The sequence below is a fragment of the Bos javanicus genome, chromosome 19 (genome assembly GCF_032452875.1).
Source record: "Bos javanicus breed banteng chromosome 19, ARS-OSU_banteng_1.0, whole genome shotgun sequence".
NCBI classification, from domain to species: Eukaryota; Metazoa; Chordata; class Mammalia; order Artiodactyla; family Bovidae; genus Bos; species Bos javanicus.
The window spans coordinates 41,327,299-41,349,818 of NC_083886.1; the positions used below are offsets into that span (position 1 = coordinate 41,327,299).

Genomic DNA, 22,520 nt, shown 5'->3' on the forward strand with positions numbered 1-22,520 from the left:
AGATATTGATTGCTTAATCCTGCAAGGAATTTAGAATTACTGCTGCTTTGTAGTTTTGAAGGGTAGTGAGAAGCAATTCAGGAGACAAACTTAATGGGGTGAAAGGTGAAAGAAAAAGCAAAATAACTTTCTTATTGCTAAGAGCTATGAAAGGAGCTTTTAATTATTGCAGTACTTTATGTTGTGGAGTACAAGAGATTCTTTAACTGGTCAACCTTCACTTCATTCTCTTCCCTTATATGCTGAAACTTGCTTTTGCTAATAGCTCAGTTGCAGATGGTGTCTCTAGGAAGTAAAGCTTGGTGAGAAGAGAGCGAGCACGTGAGGGTTGCTCTGATGCCCTGATGATTAATCAGTAGGTTGCCGAAACACTTGACCTCTGGATTGCTCTCATATCTCTGTCTCAAGAATTAGTAGTCCAAGGCTGAAAGAAAGAGGTTGATACACAGTTAGTCTTTAATACTTTCTAAGTGGGTAGTTCTTAATAAAGCTGTATGCAGCCCTCAGCCACATCATAGTTCTCATTCGTCATAGAATGAGAAGGTATAACCATGAAATCAACTCTTTTAGACATAAGTTCCTTCGGACCTGAAAATAGTTAGATATGGGGATGTTGTGCTCTGGTATGGTTGTAACTTGAAGATCATGTTGATAGTTTGAAAAGAGTGAAGGACATTTTATCCAAGTCCAAAATCACCCCTGAGGGAGGCAGCGTGGAGAGACCTTTAGAAGGCTACAGTGTAGCAGAGCAAAGTGAAGAGCTGAGCTAAATGTCTTGTCTTTTAGGAGCCTTTCTGATGGATTGTCTCAGGAAGAGGATCCCTCTTGTGTTTGATGAGGGACACCCTTGGTTAGGGTCAGCTTGTGGACGGATAACCCTCTCCACCAAGGCTTATGCAATTTTGAATGCTTTTGGCACTGGAGAAAAGAGGCTGAATTCAGAGAGCTAGAGAAAACTTAGGAGCCTGATCCCTTTTATAAGTTCAGGAGCTTCTAGGTTTGGCCTTGAATTAGTATTTGCAATTTCTGTTAGGGAACCAAAGTTCTCATATAAAATGAAGCAATATGAGAAGGAAATGGAAATAAAGGAAAGAAGGGAGAACTGGAGAAGTCTGGTAGTGGGGCTGCAGAAAGAAACAGTGTATAATTGCTTTTAAAGAAGAGATAAGATAGAGTGGTAGGCAAAATTGTGGTTGGGGTAGTGAAAGGGAATAATTGCATTAAAGATTCACAGTTTATTTCAAGGAGGCCCCATTAAAGAGTAAAGCGTCCCCTTGATTACAGTAGTGTTACCTTTATGGTTGGAGGATTGGCCTGAAACCCTTAAACTGAGGGATGCTGTGCAGACAGTTTCACTCGGGAAACTAGATTACATTAAGCAAATAATTTATATATAGGACATTTTGCTTAGCACTGCTATCTACGTAGTTCAAGAGAGTATTCCAGGATTAAGGAGGAAATGATATGGATATACCAAGCTAAAAATTATTTGTATTTTTGGAGTACTAACATTCCCCTGCAGGTGGTTTTATATGTTTTAGGTCAACCTGGAAACTATAATGTTATTCCTCTCCCCTTCATTTTAGATACAAGTGAGGATGATGCATAGAAGAGCAAACAAACCAGAATATATGAATCTGAGTCAGAGAATGCTAGAGCTACAAAAGGGCATTAATTTGTCTAGTTTAGTGCCATCGTTAGGCAGTGAAAAAACAGACCCAGAAAGGTTGAGAAAGTGTTGGGAGTAAGAAGGGAGAAAATGGTGACTAACATTGTCTGGAACCTACTATATGTTGGGTATCCCAGTACCTTTGCTTTTATTATCTAGACTATTAAGCACCTTGAGGCTAAAGAATGGAAAGGATAAAAGGCAAGTCCTTATTGTTCTGAGCAATATGTAGGAGATAAAAGGAGGTGGCAGGTCACTTTTTCCTGTCAAATCACACAGGACAGGGGAGCCTGGTGTGCTGTAGTCCACGGAGTTGCAGAGTCAGATACAACTTAGCGACACACAACAACAAAATCACACAGGGCTAAACCAGAGGAAGTGGTGTCAGTATTTGGAAGTGAAGTTACTCTCAGGAAGTACTTCCTAAGTAGTTGAGAGCGACTCATGAATAACTTCTCTATTCCAAGGGACCTTCTAAAAATGTGATGGTCAGAGACCAGCTACAGGCAAGGCTGGTAGGAAACAACCTTACTGTTGCCTCTGGGATTGATTTGCATTCTAGAAAATCAGGTCATGACCTGAGAATATAGGATAAATCTTAGGGAACAAAATGGGACTTCTCATCCTAAGGGGGCTTCAAAGAAAGCAGTATATATACTATGCATTAAGAAGATAAAATCCTATGGTTACTGTACTTTTTTTTTTCCAATATTTTTGTTTTGTTTTGCAACACACTTTGAAGTCATGAAACAATTTGTAATTTTGAAAAGACTCAGTACCAAGCTCAGTGTTGGTAACGGCACGTGGCAGCCTGAGAGTTGACATTGTACAAAAATAAGTTTGTATTTGATGTAGTTGTTTGATATGATATTCCAAGAGTTATACCTTGAGGGTTGCTTCTATGGGGAGCAGTAATATCATTAGCTGGATCATGTCCTGAGTACAGGGCAACTTCTGGGGAAGATTATGGGAGGGTCCCATCTTTGGAAGCTTCTGGATCTAGTGAGAGATGACTCTTAAAGTTGAGTGGGAAGTGGAGAGATTGGTGTTTATAAGTGAACACACTGATGCAGGTTATAAAATAAAACAGTAACCTAGTACAGAGGTAAGCAAAGCAAAGAAATAATGGGAAAAACCAGAGTTAACCAGAAAAGATTCTTTGAAGGTAGTGAAGATAGAGGACATGAAACAGAAGGGAGGAAGGTGATTGGAGAGAGAAAACTTATAGAAAGTTTCTTTTGTGTTTTATGCAGAGGGCTATGAATGGAGTAGTCAGGATAATAAAGGAAAAAATATTAGGAAATGAAGGAACAGTCTTGGTGGCCTGAATGGGGAATTTGATTTGGTAAGCAGCAACAGAATAGAGCATGATGAGATGAACACAATGTTCAGGACTTTTGCAGCTATACTAGGTCATGGAAGCAGAAAAACTTGCTAGGATATTACTGTTCTTGTCCAGATGTAAGGCTCTAAGAGCTGCAACTAGAGTAAGACAAGGGGAAGGAGAAGAGAGGGGTCAGTAGAATTAGCAAGGCTTGATGATAGTTTGGATGTGAGGGGAGAAATACAAGATAGGGTAAGGATGATAACCTCAGGACATATTTATACTGTTCATGGTGATGAGATTTTGGAAGGAGGTAGCTGCTTTGTTTTTAAGAAGTAGAAAATGTTTATTAACCAAATAATTGATGGGATATGTCTGTGTTCAGTATTGCAGAGTTTAGTAGGAGGGATAGCCCCTGGAAAATAGTTGAGTGTGTGCTATGTGCCCAGATGGTCACCTGCACTCTGTCTTTTTCAGATTGGAGAACCAGGTGAAAGAGAGTTGATTCCTGGGGTGTACCCTCAGACTTCAGAAATGCTATCCCACTCTGGATCTGGGAAAGAAAATACAGTTTTTTTGCCAGTTTATTCCCCGTTAATGCTTTGAAAGTGGGATATGACTAGCCTGTGGCAGCATGTGCCTGTGGATGCACAATTCTCTGGCTTGATTCTTGGAAGGCCTTTTTCTCTCCCTCCCTAGGGGTCATTTGTATCTCTGGTTCCTTCTCCCAGAGCCATAAAGTGGGAGCCCCCATTTATTAATTGGGTTGGGACTGGGGAGGGGGTCGGCGGGGGACTCTTTAGTGCAGCAGGTGGGGGTCTTCCCGAATGAGCCCATTAGCCAGCCCCGATGGCAGCTGAAATGGGGCTGCAGCCAAGTCCTCTCGGTTTCAAAAACCCTCCATCGCCTGCAGCAGATCAGAACAAGGCCTGCGGGAGCCCTTAGCTTCTGATTGCAGCTGTGAGGAAGGACAAAACAATTTATAGGAAGCCAAGTAGCTCCTGCCTCACTGTCTCTTCCTTTCTGACTTTGGGGAGGGGAAAGACCTGGATGCGGTGTCCCCTCCCACGATAGCTTCTCAGACAGCACATATAGGCCTAAAGTAAGAGAGAACAGGATGAGTGTATGTGTATTGACAACATCTACACCTATGCTCTGGAAGTATTTACACATGTCCGTGCTTTCTTCCATCCACACACAGTTGTATTGGCTTAAGCAGTCACTGGTTATACAGAGTTCCCTAGGGCAAGGCCAAATGTGTGCTCAGACTCTTAAACAGTCTTAAGTTGTGTGTTGGGGGCAAGGGGGGGTGTCATGCTTTTTTGTGCCCCATACCCGCCTTGTCTCATCTGCTTTGTCAAGATTCAGGGTTAGAATTAGATTACCTTTTTAACATCATTTCTTCATAATGAAAGGAGTTTGGCCTCCTACTGGAACTCACTTGTTCGTCCCTTAATTTAAGCCAGCTTGAGAAGGCAGGCATCTACAGAGGAGCTTCTCTATGCTGTAGCCCTGAGAGAAAAGTATGAAGGGCAGGAATACTTCACTTCCTGATGGAAGGACAGTATGTCTTCTTCCTCATAGAATCATAGATGACCAGCGCTAGAAAGGAAACTAGAGACCATCTAATTCAACTTCCCAATTTATGGAGAAAGAAACTGAGGCTTAGGGAAAGGAAATGCCCTTGTCCACAGTCTCACAGTGAGTTAGCAGCCGCCAGCCAAGACTAGAAGGCAAGAGTCTAGGATCTTAACCTATTGAGTATAGAGCCTCCAATTTTAAGAGCATCAGTTCCTGACAGTCCTGTGCTTCCTCAAGAAAGAAAGTAAGGCTGTGAGATTTGGGGGGCAGGTCAGGAGGGGAAGGACAGATAGAGGGGGAAAGTTAGGTTAAAAACTTAGTAGAAAAACTGAGAAGCTTTATATGTTTTTACCTCAAAGACCCAATGACATGCAAATTGTACGACTAATTTTTATTTAGAGTCAAGAACTCTGGCTCGTTGGGAAGCAAGTGGCAAGTCATAACCAAAGATCCTGATGCCTCAGAGTTACCCCAAATTCAGGGAGCTTGTTCCCAGCCATCATCCAGGGGTTGAATAGTAGGAAAAGATCCTCAGAGATTTTGTGAGGAATTTACCCTAAATTTCAATTCAGGCTCCTTTGCATTATAATACAGCTATATTGAAAATAATCAGAAGGAAAAGAGAAAGAAAACATCTCAGTTGCTGGGAAACTAAGGGGAGCTGCTGAATGAGAGAAGGGATTATGGAACTCAGTAAAATAAGATACTCTGAGATTACAGGCAAATTGGGGGCGAGGTGAACTCTACTCCTCTCCCTTATTTTTTTAGTTTTGGATTGTTGGTTTTCTTCTTTGGTGGAGCGGAAAGAAGGTGGTGTGCTCCACAGTGACCTGAGTCCTGAATAGTGTGCTCAGCGGGCTGACAGGCATGGCAGTTTCTAAAGTCATCTCACTCTGGTGCTGAGACTCCCTTCCCCTCTTTGGGCCTCTCCCAGGTGTCCCTTCCAATGCTTATTTTCTGGGCATATGAGTCTGGGAGCCCCTGAGCCGGGAGGGGAATGCTAACGAGTTCCTAAACTGGAAGCAAAATCTTGGGAGAAAGGCAGCTTAGAGATAGATCTAGGTCTAGGTTATAGGTATAGGTCAGAGAGGCAGGGGGTTTGCAAAATGAGTTTTGATTGCTGATGACAAATAGATCCCAGTACATATCTTTACATTTTCTCCATCACACCGTGGTTCATAGCACAGGAGAAATGTGAAGTTGGTCCCCATGCAGATTCATCCCTACATAGGGAATATACAAACCTACCTGCCCAAACTGTGTCAAATCTGCTGTCCCACAAACCTCCTTTCTGTCTCATAGAAAGTCCTGAGCCTTTCTTCAAGATGTTTTGGACAAGAGAGCCTTCAGAACAATCTGATTATCTAATCTAAAATTAGTTATCCTCTTTTGAGTCACTTTCTTGCATTAACTTTGCATTCACATCGAACCTTCATTGCCCTTTATAATTCTGGGTTTCAGAGCTTCCTTTTATGTTGAATTCCCAATTTTTCTCTCAAGTAAAGGAAGCATAGTTTTTACTTTACTAGACTGGGAGCTACTTGCCTGGAGTTAGGAATCTTAGAAAACTTAAAACTGGCTTTGATCGTGTACTTCAGGTTCATCTGAATCTTTCTCAGCTCTGTGAAGTAGAAGAGTGGTGATCATCGTCATCATTTTACCTACTACGGCCGTGCTCCTTGAGTGAAAGAGCATATACCCTTTTTGGTGACTGGTCCCTTATCTCATGTCTAATGTTACATGTCATTTTCTTTTACAGGTGACAGCAGCAGGAGGAGGAATGGCCCCTGAGGAATTTGGTAATGTCCATTAGTTACCTGACATCCGGAGCCCTGGCAAATTCACTCTCTTTCACAGAGTTTCAAGCCAGGTAGGGATCTTAAGCTAATCAGAGGCCACTGGGCTGCTTTTATAAGGGATTAACACTTATACACACACACATACAGTCTCAGGGAAGTTCTTAGTCCCAAAGATCTCCAGGGGAGTTACCTTAGCTTTTTAAAAAAATTATTACCCATTATGGTTTATTATAGGATATTAAATATAGTTCCCTGTACTATGCAATAGGATCTTGTTTAATCCTTCTGTATTTAACAATTTGTATCTGCTAGTCCCAAACTCTTAATCTATCTCTCTCCCTTCCCCTTGGGCAATGACAAGTCTGTACTCTATATCTTTAGATTCCACATGTAAGTGATATAGTGTTTGACTTCTTCTTTCTGACTTACTTCGCTTAGTGTGATAATCTCTAGGTCTATCCATGTTGCTGCAAGTGGCATTGTTTTATTCGTTTTATGGGTGAGTAGTATTCCATTGTATATATGTCCCACATCCTCTTTATCCACTCATATATTGATGGACATTTAGGTTGTTTCTGTGTGTTGGCTATTGTAAATACTATGAACTTAGAGGGGTGTATGCATCTTTTCAGATTATAGTTTTGTCTCGATATATGCCCAAGAATGGGACTGCTGGATCAAATGGAAACTCTGGTTTTAGTTTTTAAAGGAACCTCCATACTGTTTTCCATCTTGGCGGCACCAATTTACATTTCTACCAACAGTGTCGGGAGGGTTCCCTTTTCTCTACACCCTCCAGAGTTTGTTATTTGTAGACTTTTTAATGATGGTCATTCTGACCAGTGTGAGGTGGTACCTCATTGTAGGTTTTTTTTAATTAATTGATTTTTTTTTTGGCTGCCCTGGATCTTTGTTGTGGCTCACAGGCTTCCTCTAGTTGTGGCGAGCGGGAGTTTCTCTTAGTTGCAGTACACAGACTTCCCATTTCAGTGGCTTCTCTGGTTGCAGAGCACAGGCTCTAGAGCATGAAGACTTAAGTAGCTGTGACACATTAATTAATGCCCCATGGTATATGAAATCTTCCCAGACCAGGGATCGAACCCATGACCCCTGCATTGGCAGGCAGATTCTTAACTACTGGACCACCAGGAAAGTCTCTCATTGTAGTTTTGATTTGCATTTCTCTAATAATTAGTGATGTTGAACATCTTTTCATGTATCGATAGAGACATGTCAGTAGACCATCTATATGTCTTCTTTGGAGAAATGGTTATTTAGGTCTTCTGCCCATTTTTAGACTGAGTTGTTTTTTTTGTCACTGAGTTGTATGAGCTGTTTGTATACTTTGGAAATTAAGCCTTTGTTGGTCACATCATTTGCAAATATTTTCTCCCAGTCTGTAGGTTGTCTTTTTGTTTATAGTTTCCTTTGTTGTGCAAAAGGTTATAAGTTTGATTAGGTCCCATTTGTTAATTTTTGCTTTTATTTCTATTGCCTTAGGAGAGCTTTAAATTTTTTTTTGACTCTGCTATGGTGTCCTACCTTCTTTTTAAAATAAAATTTTATTTATGTATTGCTGTGCTGGGCCTTTGTTGCTGTGCATCAGACTTCTCTAGATGGGGGTCTCCTCTCTGGTTGGGAGCACAGGCTCTAGGGCGCAGGTTCAGCAGTTGTGGCGCACAGGCTTAGTTGCCCATGGTATGTGGAATCCTCCCAGACCAAGGTTCAGACTCACGTGCCCTGCACTGGCAGGCAGATTCTCAACCACTGGACCACCAGGGAAGGCCAGTGTCCTACCTTCTGATTAGCAGTTCCTCCCTCCTAGCTAGAATGGGCAACGCCCTTTATTGACATTAGTGGTCACTTCATCCCTGTTCTTATCTCTTGGTCAGCTATTACTCAATAATGTGATGCTAATATCGGTTACTCTCAGCCTCTCTACAGCACCTGCCTCACTCACCCACTACGTCATTCACACATAGCCCTGCCTTCTTTTTTCCCAAGAAGCTATTTTCTCTGTCTTCTGAGGATAGGACATTGATGTCCCTTTTTTACTACTTCTCATCTTTCTCCACATCCTTCCCAGGTTTGATGGGAGATCCCCCCGTCCACACACTGTGCAGGACACCGGAAGTAGAGGTCTGCCAGCCTGCTTATTCCCGTCCTCAGTGCCCAGAACTGAGCAGGTCACCAACCTACAGTGCCTACCCCTACCCTTCTTCTGGCGAGGTAGGTGCTCTCCTCTCCCTACCCTCCAACCCCAAACAGGATCATATTTCTCTCTGGGAATATTTCTGTCTATTGTTAAATATCTCCAAACAAATCAGGAAGGCCATGTTTACTCAGCTCTCTGGCTTGGTGACTTCCAGCCCTAATTTTTAGAGCGACGTTCCTAATGTTAGATACCGTCCTCTTTTCTGTAATTCAAAACCATTTCTCCCATTTAGTGGGTGAGGGAAGAAAGGAGCAGTAAATGGATAGTGTTAGGGTCTAATGACACGCAGCCCTTCTCAGGGTTGGAAGCCTGAAGTCCCAGATGTGCATTCTACCCTATGGCCTGGAACCTTGGGGAATAACTTGAATCTTTTGAGGGAAAGGTTTTTATCTTGTGTCCATTCCTGAGGACAAGGATCTCAGACTCTTAAGAGTCTGTCCCTGTTCATTCCAAGACACATCCAGGGAGTAGCAAATGGATCACTGTAGGGCAGAACCCATCAGGAGGTAAAACTCAGTCTCCAGCTTAGGAGGCAGCTCTTGTCTGGCACCTGTAGGGAGTTGGCAAGGGTTCCAGAGCCTCTCCTGCCGTTGTAGTTATCAGCTTACCCTTTTGACCTTAGATCTCCTCTGTCAACAATCGCTCTTTACGCGTGCAATCCAGACAGTGTAAGCAGTAGGCCTGAGCAAATGCCAGCTCTGGGTAAGGTGCCCCCTCCCCTGGTAGGCACATACCTTGAATTGGAGGTGAGGCAGTTAGGGTGGGATGGATGGAGAGTTAGGTGTTAGAAAGTAGGAAATGTCTCTGCAAGTATTGGGTACCTGGAGTACCGTGCCTGCTGCTAAATCGCTTCAGTCGTGTCCAACTCTGCGACCCCAGAGATGGCAGCCCACCAGGCTCCCCCGTCCCTGGGATTCTCCAGGCAAGAACACTGGAGTGGGTTGCCATTTCCTTCTCCAATGCATGAAAGTGAAAAGTGAAAGTGAAGTCGCTCAGTTGTGTCCAACTCTTAGCGACCCCATGGACTGCAGCCCATCAGGCTTCTCCGTCCACGGGATTTTCCAGGCAAGAGTACTGGAGTGGGGTGCCATTGCCTTCTCCGTGACTACCCCTCTGTCAATCTGGATGTCTGATCCCTCGAAGCTTCTGGGCCACTTGGGCTGCTACAGCCTTGGTTTTGCCACACGAGGGCGCTGCTGACCAATTAAAACTCCTGCCCCTTAGCGGACAGCATTTGGGTGAAGGGAGAGGCGGGGCACCACACTCTTTCCCTGAGACAGGGGTGAGAAACATCCTCAGAGAGCCTGAGTCCAGAAGCCCAAGGAGCCAGAAGAATAGTTAATTGTTCTTGCACTTGATCTTCCTTAAAAAATGGCCTGAGATCCTGAATGCTCTTCCCTAGTGGACTGACATGTCAATAGATTCCCAGTCAAACCTGGGAAGCCTCCTAGTTTTAAGCACCAAACACCTTGTACAGGTGTTTCTTTCTTTAGGGGTGTAACAGGCTCCACCTGTCCTCAGCCTCTAGACAGTCACTTTCCAGCCCAGAGTTTGGAGGTATCTGGGTTCTCAGAGAGAGAAAAAAAAAAATCTCTTATGATAATTGTTTCAAAAGAAGTAGCTCTTAAAGAGTTAACTCTCTTAAGAGGAAGGGAGAGGACTGAGAAGACTGAGAGAATAGCAAAGTTCAGCCTTCTATGCCCCCATCACTTCTCCCAGCACAAACCTGCAGGGCTCAGATGATCTGAAAGATATTTACAGCCTGAGTGTCTAAAGGACACCCAGGACACTCTGGGACTCTGTGCCAAAAAAGGTGCCAGAAAGCAGGATGGGATGGGAACTGCTTTGGCCCTTAAGCCTCATGGTGCTCCCATATGTGTATTGGCTCCACTAAGGATCCAAGGGCCATGGAGCCCTTGTGGGAATAAGGTCTCCCACATTTGGTCCTCAGTCTCCAGGAAGCCCTTCTAGGCTGAACAGGCTAAGGTATATGACAGAGGTTCTCCTCCTCCCTCCTACCCCCATGCCCGAGGGTCCCTCCCCAGGAGGACAGCTTGATTAAACAGTCGGTGCTGCTGGAATTGCTGCACAGCTGGCGCTCCCCCCAGCACCCCGAGCAGAGCAGCAGCGCAGATTAAAATCTCCAATTAGCGTTAAAGTGAAGTGAGGAGGTACTGAGACTGCCAGGGAGGCCAGGCGGGGGCCCTCAGTTGGCAGATACCCCCAGTACTGCCTGGATTCTGAGTACCACTTTTAGTTACTCCTTTTTTCATAGCTCCTCACCCAGCAGCTCTCAGTGCCTATTAACTTTGCCTTGCTTGGGGCCAGAAGGCTTTAGAGGGGTGGAAGACGGGACAGATGCCTTACAAAATGCTGGGGACACCATAAATGTGAAGGAGAAAAGATGCCCTACTCACAGCCTGCCAGATTGAGGTGACTTTGTACTACTTCTGCTGCTTTTTGCACAGAGAAAGAACAAATAGGTCCCTCCAGAGCCTCTTACTTATAAGGTGCTGCCCACGCAAATGTCCATGCTGGTATATTTTATCCTATTTGACTCATCTGCTCCCACCCAAATCATGGCTCCTTCCTTCCTCCATTTTTTTCTCAGCTTTCCTGTGGGCAGGGGTAGGGGAGCCATGCCATGCCCTGCCACCTGGGTCCCACCATGCTTCTCGTTATCTTCTTTGCAGTTTGGGGAAGAGCAGGAGTATACCAAGAATAGAAGCTTCAGCCTCTTGCAACCCCTGAACATCACACCCTGTCTTAAGGGCCCTCTACCATTTACACGTCTACCTTTCACTCACCAAACCCAGAAGGAGGGCAGTACAGCTAGCCACCACCTTTGACTTCCCTCTGCCCCTTTAAGGGAAATGGAAGTGGGTACCCAGCTGACTGAACCTACTCACACCTCCAGAAATTAGACACCAGGGCACAGTGCCACCCTCCCAGGCTGGCACATGCTACCCTGGCAGAGGTTCAAATAGCTTTCCCCCATACCCCCACCTCTATGTCTTCCTCTTCCCTCTCCCTCTTTCTTCCTCTCTCTCTCTTTTTTTTTTCTCAGCTCAAAGCACAGCTGAGCCTTAAAAGGGGGGTGGGGGGGACCAAGCTGGGGCAGGGGGGTGGAGAGCTCCAATAGCACGTTTTCACCTGCCATTTAATTGGATGTATTTTTAATTAATGGGACCTCAGGGACCAACATGAGACAATCTGATCTCTGAATAGGGACAGGGGAGAGATTGGGTAGGGGAGGAGGATTGGGCCACTGGGTGCGGTTACCGGGAACCCAGGCCCATCAATCACTGGCCACTTTGCGTTCTGGCATGGAGAATAGCGAGGTGGAGGAGGAGGAGAGGCACTGGGATTTCCCCCCAACTGCCAGGACCTTCAAAAAGGATAGAACCTCACCAGTTGACTCAGTTCTGAGCCCCCAAATTGCAGCCAGAAATATTAGGTAAGGCTGTTTCCTTGTTCCCCAGTTTTGTGCAATTGAGCTTGTCCCAGTGAGTGCTGTAAAATTGTGAAAGGAAGGTGAGGACAGAGCTTTGAGGTCCTTGAAGGGTGAGGATAAGAGCTAGGGACCAACGAACCAGAGACTCCGGTGAGAGGGAGGAGAGGGGCAGGGTTCAGAGATATTTCTGTGTGTTTAGACATAAAATAGGTGCCATGGAGATTACATGCAAATGAGGGCTGATGCCTTGGGGTGAATCATAGACCTGTACTGTTGTAAGGAAGAGAACTTGGAGCTCATCTTTTCAAACCATTCGTTTTACAGATGTGAAAACGGAGACCCAGAGAAGGGAAACAGTTGAATCTTGTCCTGGAGTTACTTTTGTTCCTGGATTTGGGGAATTCCTGGGAACACCAGAAAATGTAGGTAGGTAGGGTATTGGGAGGAAAGTCAAGGGGAAAGGTTTGGCAGAGTATTATTTTCCATTTCTTGGAGTCTCCTGTCTCTGACCTCTGAGTTTTGAAAGCAACTTAAGGGAGTAAGGTGGGTGGGTGCATTACTGAGGGAACATTTCCCTCATACAGTCTGTTCCAGAGGGCATCTCCATTCCCTTGCTTTCATGTAGACAGATCCATCAGAACTACCCAATCCCATGAGATTTTACTGTATTCTAAAAGGCACAGGGAAGGAAATACATCAGCTTCCCCAGTTCCTTAACCAAGGTATAGATTCCCCAATGGCGACTAAATATTGAGCTTTTTCTGAGATCTTATCACAGATTTTTCTGCTGCAGTGAAAACTACTAGAGAAAATTATGCCCCAAAATGTAGCAAGGTGTGGTCTTATCCTATGTCTAGGCCAAGAAGAGAGATAGAATTAAAACTCAAGGCTCTGAAAGCTGAGTCGGAAATGCCTCTGTATTTGTGCAGCACCATGGCCCAAAGCTCTTAGTGAAGCCCCGTCTGATTCTATAAGGTATTGATGAACACTTGAGAGAGGGGCATGTTTCCAGCTGTCCCCACCTCCACCTCCTTCACTGTTCAGATGCTAGAGTTAAGAAAGACTTATGGAGAGAAGTGACTTGCCCACCAAGTTGCCAAAGATGGCGTTTCCTAGTGTCTCCTTCCTTCCTCAAAAAAGTCAACATTAAAAAAAAATTCAACATTGTTTGTTCTGTGCTTCATGAGACTAAGTTGAGGTCTGGACAAGGATGGGCAGAGAGCTTGGAAAGCTGTGTGAGCTTTAGAAACTTTGTCACACTCTCCAAGCCCCCAATAGTTATGCCCTACTCCCAGAAATACGTTCTCATCTCAGTACACTCACCATTTAATATCCCCAGAGTCCCTAGGAAAGACCCAGATGTGCCTTTCTAAGTGCCCCCAGGCTCATTTTGCCCTTTTCTTAGACCCTCAGGGCCATCTCCTTGGCTGTCTTGATTCTCTGCCCTTTCTACTACCAGCAAGATGAGAAGGCCCCCTTGCATTTCCCCTGCTTCCAAGGACCTGCAGGAAGAGGTGTGGCGGAGGTCAGGGAGAAGCTAGAAAGAAGGAAGATAGAGAGGGGGAGTTTGGAAACTGAGGCCTGTAGTCCCACTTTTGGGTGGGGGGTTGCTACCTAACTCAAAGTAGGCTATTCATACTGAGTGTTGTTGAGGGGACTTATTAGATGGCTCTTGTTTAGAGAAACAGAGCAACGGAAGAGCATTCGGTGGAGAGAGACAAGAGGCGTCAGGCTTTCTGAAGGCCCTCTTTCTCACCCCTTGTCTACCCCTACTCCAGGATTAGAGGTATGCTGGAGGAGCTAAAAGGCCCTTAAGCCATTCAATTATTGATAGATTCTTCATGTTTCTCTCAGGAAAAAGACTTCCCTCCCCTCAATCTCCACTAGCTCTGCCTCACACTCTCAAGATTTAACCAAAGGTATGACATCTGCAGCCTTGGAATCAGAGCCTGGAGCCTGCTCTGGAATCCAGAAGTAACCCTGAGCTTTTGCAGGGAAAGAGGGATAGACTTGAAGTAAGTGAAGGCAGAGGTAGCAGTACCCAGTATCCCCTGCGCTCTAGAGAAGAGGGGTTGCTGAGGGACTCTGTGTTGGCCCAGGTTTAACTTTTACTCTGATGGGGCTCCTTTCCTCCTTCTCCCTCAGTGTGTCCCACTGGTTGGTAAGAGAGCTGGATGTCTGAACCTCCCACCTTGACACCTCGAAGGTTATCATGCAGACCATTCTCTAAGTCCCAAAGCCATGGAGGAGGTGAAGGAAGACATTTCAGAGATGTCAGTGCCATGATGTCCATCAATACCTGGAGAGAGAAGCCAAGGAGAAGAGACAGTGACCAGAGAGGGAGCCAGGAGGAGATGCCTGCTCCTGAAAAAGCCTTCTTACCCCATCCTGTCTCACGCATCCTCTCACATGCTGACAAGGCTCTGTGCCCAGGTTGTGCTGGGTTTCCTGGCTGGTGATCCTGCTCTGCCGTACAGGCAGCTGGCTCTCTGCTACAGCACAGAGCACATGCTGGGGTCTCTCACACTTCTTTCTAACTCTTCTCAGTGTGTCTGTGGTGCAGATTCCTAGGGATGAAGAAGGGGACTGTGGCCCTGGAAGTAGGAAGATGGTGGGCTCTTGGGTCCTGTAGGTGCCTGTCTGCCTGGCTGGAGTGGCTGTAGGGAGGGAGAAGGCTGCTGGCAGCTCAGCTGAGCTCAAGGTTCTGGTGACTCATAACAATAGAGGGTGGCTCATGATAACGACAGAGGAGAAGGCATCTGGGCCTGTTAGAGCTCCCTTTTGCCCCATTTCTCCCCAACTCTGTGCTCTGTGGATAGAGGTCTCTCATCTGGATTGTGGGGCAAGGAGAGACCCCAGCTAAGAAGAGAGGGAAATGGGAGAGAAGATGGCAGGGAATGCTGAGCATTCCCAGGGAGAGGCTTCTCAGTGAGGAAAGGATAGGAGAGGCTAGTTGTTCTTACTCTACTGTGTCCATGGGCTACACACAGGGTAATGTGCTGGGCAGCTCAGCACTCCTGGGCAGACACAGCTACTGCTCCCTGCCCTCTCTTGCCTGCCACAGCTCTGGGCACCCAGCTGACACCCAGAAAATTTTTTTTAAGTAGGGGGGCACTATTTTAAGACCAGAACCTGGAAGGATTACCACTTGGTCTTATACTTTCTTTGCTGGAAACAGAAACTGTGGTCTTCAAAGGTGCCGATTTTCTCTTCCCTTACAGGCCAAGTAGGCGACGTGCATCTTCTCCAGACTTTCTGAATCAGGGGGATGATAAAATACTATGTTTAAGGTCACACCAGCAGCACAGGGCCAGAAAAAGGACCAGGAGAACTAGCCATGCCCCTGACCACAGTCTCAGGGGCCTCCCTGTTTCAGCAAAAGGAAATAAGGATCTTGGATACCAGTATATCTAGACAGTTAATAAATATCCTCTTCCTAACCTCAGAGAAGAATGGGAGGAGAGTTCTCTGAGAGAACCTAAGTTTTCATTTGCCTATTTCTATTCTTTTCACTGATGGCAGCTCTGCTGTCCAGCAGGGATGAGGGGCCCCTCTGCTGGGATGCTCCTGGGGATCCAGAGACAGTTTTGGCTGGACAAAGGGACAGGCCAGCTGCTCTTTGTGTAGGGAGATGTGACCAGTTCCACCCCCCCAGCTCTTCCTGGCAGCATCAGGAACCCAGGGACCCCTGCTGGAACACCCATAATAAAGCTCAACCCTGAACTGAACGGACGTATCACCTGGCTCTGCTGTAAAAGTGGTGCTGTGAGGGGGAGGCTCGGGGCACCAGGCGGGGTGCAGGCTGGTGTGGGGAGTTCAGCTTCAGGAGATACAAGGATCACTCCACAATACCACCTCTTAAACCTTCTCCTCAACCCTCCTTTAACTTCCACCTCCATTTAGCTGACTCCACTTCTGGCTACCTCATGCCCTCCAATCTGAGAAGACATGGTAAGTAGTTGTCTGTTCGCTACACTTTTTTCTCTCTCACTCTCCTCTGCTCCTCCCAACTCCCAGCCAAGAGTTACCCCATTTGACCTCTTCCCATCGGTGAAAGCCCTCTGGTTCTGAACCCAGAATCCCCAGCCTCTGAAACCCTCCTTCTTTTGAGAATGCCACTCTGGCTCTGAGACTGACTCACCAGTCCTCATCCTCCACATAAGTATAGCGAGGCCAAGACAAGTATGCCCACTGGCACCAAGGGCCCTGACCTGAAGCAAAGGGCAGCTCTAGGGGTACAGCAGAACTTGGCCCTGAATGTGTATATGCCTGTGCATTGGGCACACTGGTTTATTAGTGTTATTTCAGCATTGTGATGCAGAGAGAGTAAGTGTAACAGCTGCTCCTTGCTTGCAGTGTTTATTGTTACCTAGAGACAACCTCCTGGCTTTTTCCCAGCTCCCCCCCACCCAGCTTACCCCCCTCCCTGCCAACAGTCCTCCCCTCCCCACACTGATGGGAAATTTATGGCTTGCCCATACCATCTCTTTAACCCTCTCCTGTCCATAAGAGAGGTGGGCCAAGGGAAGCCAAAGTGAGCAGTGGGCGTGCCTAGGTCCCAGCAGGGTAGAATAGTTCATGGAGGAGGGAAGGAAAGACAGAGGGATGGAAGACACCTCTTCTTCCCAATCTGTGTCTGGACTCAGGCCCCAGTTTCCTTCCTGACTGTCATGTTGAGAGAAAAGTCTTAGGATCCCAGGCTTCTCACAAGATTATTCTCTTTCCTGGGTATCTCTAAGCGCCCCCCTCCCCAGTGGACTGGCTGCTCCTGAGCAAGTACAGCAACGTAGTATTGAGACAGGAGGAATAAATGCAGAATGGCAGAATCCCCCGGGCCCCTCCTTTCTACGAGATGTCATATTGAGACAAACAAGAGGCTCTGGCATGAACGATGCTGGCTGGACCTCCACAACTGAGTAGATGTCAAACATGAAGCTGGCTGCTGAGCCTGGTGGGGAAAACAGCCCACCTTACCTTCACCCTGAGCCCAGCATTAAGGTCCTGAGAGAGTCCCAGGCCACCCTTCAAGCTGATCTCCTTGTTCTAGTTTGCTAATCCATTTTCTCCTGCTCATTGTTTGGTTTGATACATTGGGGAAGATCCAAGAGACCAAGGGAACTGAGGCCTCAGCAGTCCTGGGGAAAGAGAAACTCCTCTATCCCCTCTGGTCCCAGGACCTTTCATGGAGGGGCATCATGTCATATATTCACCATCCCCACTGGAAACAAGAGAGGTAACGGGATAGGATTTGAGCAGAAACGATAGAGGTTAGATATATGGAAAAACTTACTCATGGAATATAAGACTTCAGAATGGATCTACTTCTCTTTAGAGACTTTTCTTTTGCCTTGGATGGTTTTAAGTCTGTGTTTACCCAAGGGGCATTGGAAGAACAGGGGTAATTTTCTGGGGCTCCTCCAGACATGTACCTCAGTGCAGTTTCCTCCTCAGTTCTAAACCTAGCGTGTGTGGTTAGATTGCAAATTTATGGGCTGACAGCCTTGAGTTCCAATGCCAGTGCTGCTGTTTACTAGCTGTGCTACCTTGGTAAATCCCTTAACCTCTTTTAGGCCTGGTTTCCTTGTCTGTGAAATGCAGATAACCTTTTAAGATGGTGAAGAGAATTTAGTGAAATAATATGTGTAAAGTACCTCGGGAAGTGCCTGATACCGAGTAGGTGCTCAGTCACTGGTGGTTGATACAGTAGAGTCTACTACTTTTTCAGAGTCATCAGGGCTGACATTTCTTCAAAGACTCTTATGAATCCCCTGGAATTATAGCCACATGTGAGTTTGTGCAAATGCTGGGGGTAATGTCCATAGTTTTATTGATGATTTGAAACAGGGTGGCAGTCTCCTGGAAAGGAAGTAGCCCCAGTCCTTTGAGTCACACTCCAGAAGAAGTCAGTTTCCCCATACCCATGACTTCAGCTAGGAGTTCCTCAGGTAGTGTCCTGCCTGGAAGTACAACTTCATCTAGAATGGAGCTGGGAGAGACAGCCAGTAAGATAACACAGAGGAATGGAAATCCCTGGTGGTCCAGTGGTTAGGACCCCGTGCTTCCACTGCAGGGGGCATGTGTGTTCCAGCCCTCGTCAGGGAACTAAGATCCTACATGCTGTGCAGCACAGCCAAAATAAAAGGATAGCAGCACGGAGCACTTGCCAAGCACTTTACAGTTTGTAAGTGCGTTTACCTATATTAGCTGTTTTAAATACCCAGAACATCTCAGTAAAATGAAGAACTACTGGCATTGTTCTTGGTGTATTATATTTTTAAGTATGTTTAAAGTCTGTAGACTATTTCATCACCTAGATATGTCATGATTTATAAAGCTCATCCACTATTTTAATCATTTAGATGTTTACTGTTACAGATAATACCATGATGAACATCCTACCACATAAAACTTTGTGTTTTTTTTTTTTTCATGTTTTATTGAGGTAGAATTGATATATAACATTTTATTAGTTTCAGGTTACAACATAATGGTTCAATATTTGTATATATTGCAAAATTATCACACAGTGAGTCTAGTTAACATCCATCACCATAATACTTACAGAATTCTTTTTTTCTTGTGAAAAACTTCCTGTAATGTTTAAAGTAAATTCAAGGGAGTGGAATTACTGTTACATCAGATACAAATACCCCACTCCCCATAGTTATAATCATTTTATTGATGCAATGAGAATAATATTTTTTAATCTTCCTCTTTGGAATTCTGCAGTGGGAACACAAGGGCAGGCCCTTCTCTCTCCTATACCCAGCAGAAACATTAATAATCTATCATATCCTTTTTAAAAATTAAGGTAATTGCAGTTGTAAAAATAATACAGAGAGTTCCCTTATACATTTTGCCCACATTCACCCAGTAGTAACATTTTGTAAAACTGTAGCATAACATCACAGCCAGAATATTGCCATTATTTCAATCCACCAGTCTTAGTCATATTTCCCTGGTTTTACCTGTCTGTTAAGTTCTATGCAGTTTTATAACCTCTGTAAATTCTTAAATCTGCTACCACAGTTCCAGCACCACAAGGATTCTTCATGTTACCCTTTTAATGATCACGCCTCTATGTCACCCACTTCTTAACCCTTGACAACCACCAATATATCCTCTACTTCTAAAATTTTGTCATTTGAAAATAGAATCATACACTGTGTAACTTTTGGGGATTGAATTTTTTTCATTCAGCTTAATCCTCTGGAGATCCATCCGAGTTTTTTAATGTATCAGTAGTTTATTTTATTTATTTCAAGATATGGATGTACCACAGATGTACCATGTTTAACCATTAATCTATTAAAGAATACTGAATACAACATTGTAAATCAGCTATACTCCAATAAAATTAAAAGTTTTTTGAAAAGGAATACTTTGTGCTCTGACTTTGTGCTCACTTAGCAACTAATGAAAAAGCCTATTCTTGGTGACCTGAGTGTTGTTTCATATTCACGATTATTAAGTTTCTTAACCCTTCAGTCATGGCACCCACTATTACTTCCATCTCATAGACAGGGAAAATTGAGGCTCATAAATGATTTTCCCATGGTCACATGCTGTTAAATGGCAAAGAAGACCTTGGGACTCAAGACAATAGGGCTCTTTCTACTACAGCAGGCTTTCTCAGACCTTGACTAAGGTTGCTGGGAAGACGATGTGGAAAAGAGAGATGTCAGAGGCAGGAAGAGCACTGATGCAGCCTGGGTCAGTTCAGCTAACTTTGCTTCATAGGTTACAAGAGCAGTGTCATGAAGGTAAAGAATCTGCCTGCCAGTGTAGGAAATGCAAGAGATGCAGGTTCAGTCCCTGGGTTGGGAAGATTTCCTAAAGCAGCGAATGGCAACCCAACCCAGTATTCTTGTCTAGAAAATCCCATGGGTAGAGGAACCTGGCAGGCTACACTCCACAAATCGCAAAGACTGGGACACAAGTGAGCACGCCAAGTGCCCATATCCTGAAGCAGGGGGCAACATAGCCTGTGCATTTGAAATCATTTCCCCTTTGACACCTCAAGGCTGAAGTGGATGAAGCCCGTGAGCAGTCTTCCCACAGACCTGGGACCTGGAATGGGAAAGGGAAAACTCAGCCTTTGGGTATGTATCAGAGGACGAATAGCCAAGGCTGTCCTTGGAAATGTGAAGTTGAGTGTCTCTGATGACGTCTGAGGAAACTGAGTCCCATGACAAGTGAGCTTTCTATTCTGGGGTGACAGGTGGATGGCAGAAATAGCATTTTAATAGTAAGGGAGAAGTAGCATTTTAATTTTTTTTGTGGTGGGGAACTATAGGTCATTTACACACAGCACATACACCTTGGGTGGGCTCAGTGTCTGGGACACGGTACGAGGCAAGCAGAGTGGAGTAAAAAAATGCCAGTTCACCATTTGCCTCTGCAGCTGCAACCAAAAGTATGCTCGGGCTTCAGAAGAGGCTTGCCTTCAGCATCCTCCGCTGTGACAAAAAGAAGGTCTGGTTAGGCCCCAATAAGACTAATGAAGTCACCGATGCCGCCTCACATCAGCAGCTCTAGAAGCTGATCAAAGGTGGGCTGATGATCTGGAAGACTATGATGGTCCATTCCCAGGCTCGATGCTGGAAAGACACCTTGACCCACTGGAACGGGATCCACATAGGCACAGGTAAGGCAAAGGGTACTGCCAGTGCTCCGATGAGAAGGTAACCTGGATGAGGAGGCTGAGAATTCTGTGCCGGCTTCTCAGAAGATACTGTGAGCCTAAGAAGACTGACCACTTCATGTATCACAGCCTATACCTTAAAGTGAAGGGTAATATGTTCAAAAACAAGCAGATTCTTGTGGAACATATCCGCAAGCTGAAGGCAGACTAGGCTTGCAAGAAGCTTCTGGCAGACCAGGCTGAGGCCCACAGCTTGAAGACCAAGGAAGCCCACAAGCACCATGAAGAGCGGTTCAAGGCCAAGAAGGAGGAAATCATAAGGACTCTGTCCAAGAAGGAAGAAACCAAGAAATAAAGTTCTCCCTCTCTTCTCTGTACATACTGGCCTTGGCAACTACAAGCATCACTCATTCAATTAAAAAAACAAGTCTTTATCTGCCTAAAATAAAAGCCAGTTCACACTTAGTCCTCCCTTTACCACTGCTGTTTCTTTCCAAATCATGGACAGCTAAGTCGGAAGGAGCTAGAAAAATCATTTGGTCTATCCCTAAGCCTCTGGGCACTGGCGGAAGCTGACAGGTGGAAACCTAGAGTCAGCCCAAACGTGATGAATGGCAGAGATGCCAGCTTGCAGGAGAGAAAGTTTGGCTTTCCTCCTGGGAGCTATGTCTGGCCAAAGGCTGCCTCCTCCCACCTCCTGCTAGGACTGGATTTTTTTTTTACAGTTGCTGTTACCATTGCTCCCCTGGCCTATTCCAGTGGCTGTGGTGGACTTGTAACAACTTTCCCTGTCTACTTACAGCTCAGGAACCAAACTGAGAGTACATAGCATTCTTCTCCATCTCCCTTGGCCCATCAGAAATGGCAAATCTTCTTCCAACGCACCCTCCGTCCTTATCCAGCAATTTCAGCCATGGGGGATAAACACTGAGGGCTTCAGAATTTATAAGGAGTACTTTGCATTCTTGAAATTATCAGAGATATCCGTTCTAAACCTTTTTTGGGGGTGGAATTTGGTGTTTGTTTTTTTTTTTAATTTGTTTGTTTTTGTCTTTTTGCCCCGCACTGAGGCTTACAGGAACTTAGTTCCCCCACCAGGGATTGAACCTGGGCCGTTGGCTGTGAAAGCGCAGAGTCCTAACCACTGGACAGTCAGGAAATTCCCTGGGTAGAAGTTCTTAGACAAAAGGAGGCCACTTTTACTGGCTCTTATTCCCAGTGAGATTCCTGACTGTCAGAGGCCTGAAATGTGGAGACAGCTACCTGCCCTTCAAGCCAAGATGGCACCTAACCAGGAAACCCCAAGACCTCTGCTTCTTCCCTTCCCTTGGCTGCCCCTCCACTCCAGGTACCTTCCTCTCCTGCCACCACTCCTTTCCATTCCTCTTTTCTCTCTCTCAGCAAGTTTTTTATGTGATTACAGGCACTGCATGGTAATTAGTGCTAAACTCATTTGCACAACCACAGTTAATTGGCTACAACAATTAATTAATGTGTTGGAAATTTGGCACTGGAAAAAAAAAGTTTGTCATCAAAAAAAACGGCAAAAATTTTAGAGTGAGATACCCATAAAAATCGAGCGCAGGCTTCAAAAGCCCAGCTGGGCCTCAAACTTAAGGCTGGCCCCAGATGCCTTCCGACTCTCAACTTCAACACATTTTCCTCTTTCCTCTTTCATTTTTTCCCTCTTCCTTTCTCTATTTCTCTTCTTGCTCTTTTTTTTTTTTTTTTTTTTACAACTTAAGCAAACTCATTTCCCTGATAAAATATAGCATGACTAATGGCTAGAGCATGTAAAAATCATTGGGAAAATGTCCTTGGAAGACGAATGCAT

The 22,520-nt window shown here is 45.2% G+C and overlaps 1 pseudogene; it reads left to right on the plus strand.

The window, feature by feature from the left end:
• Positions 1 to 6,355: 6,355 nt before the first annotated feature.
• LOC133232345 (large ribosomal subunit protein eL19-like) lies at positions 6,356 to 21,371 on the plus strand (annotated as a pseudogene).
• The last annotated feature ends 1,149 nt before the right edge of the window (positions 21,372 to 22,520 follow it).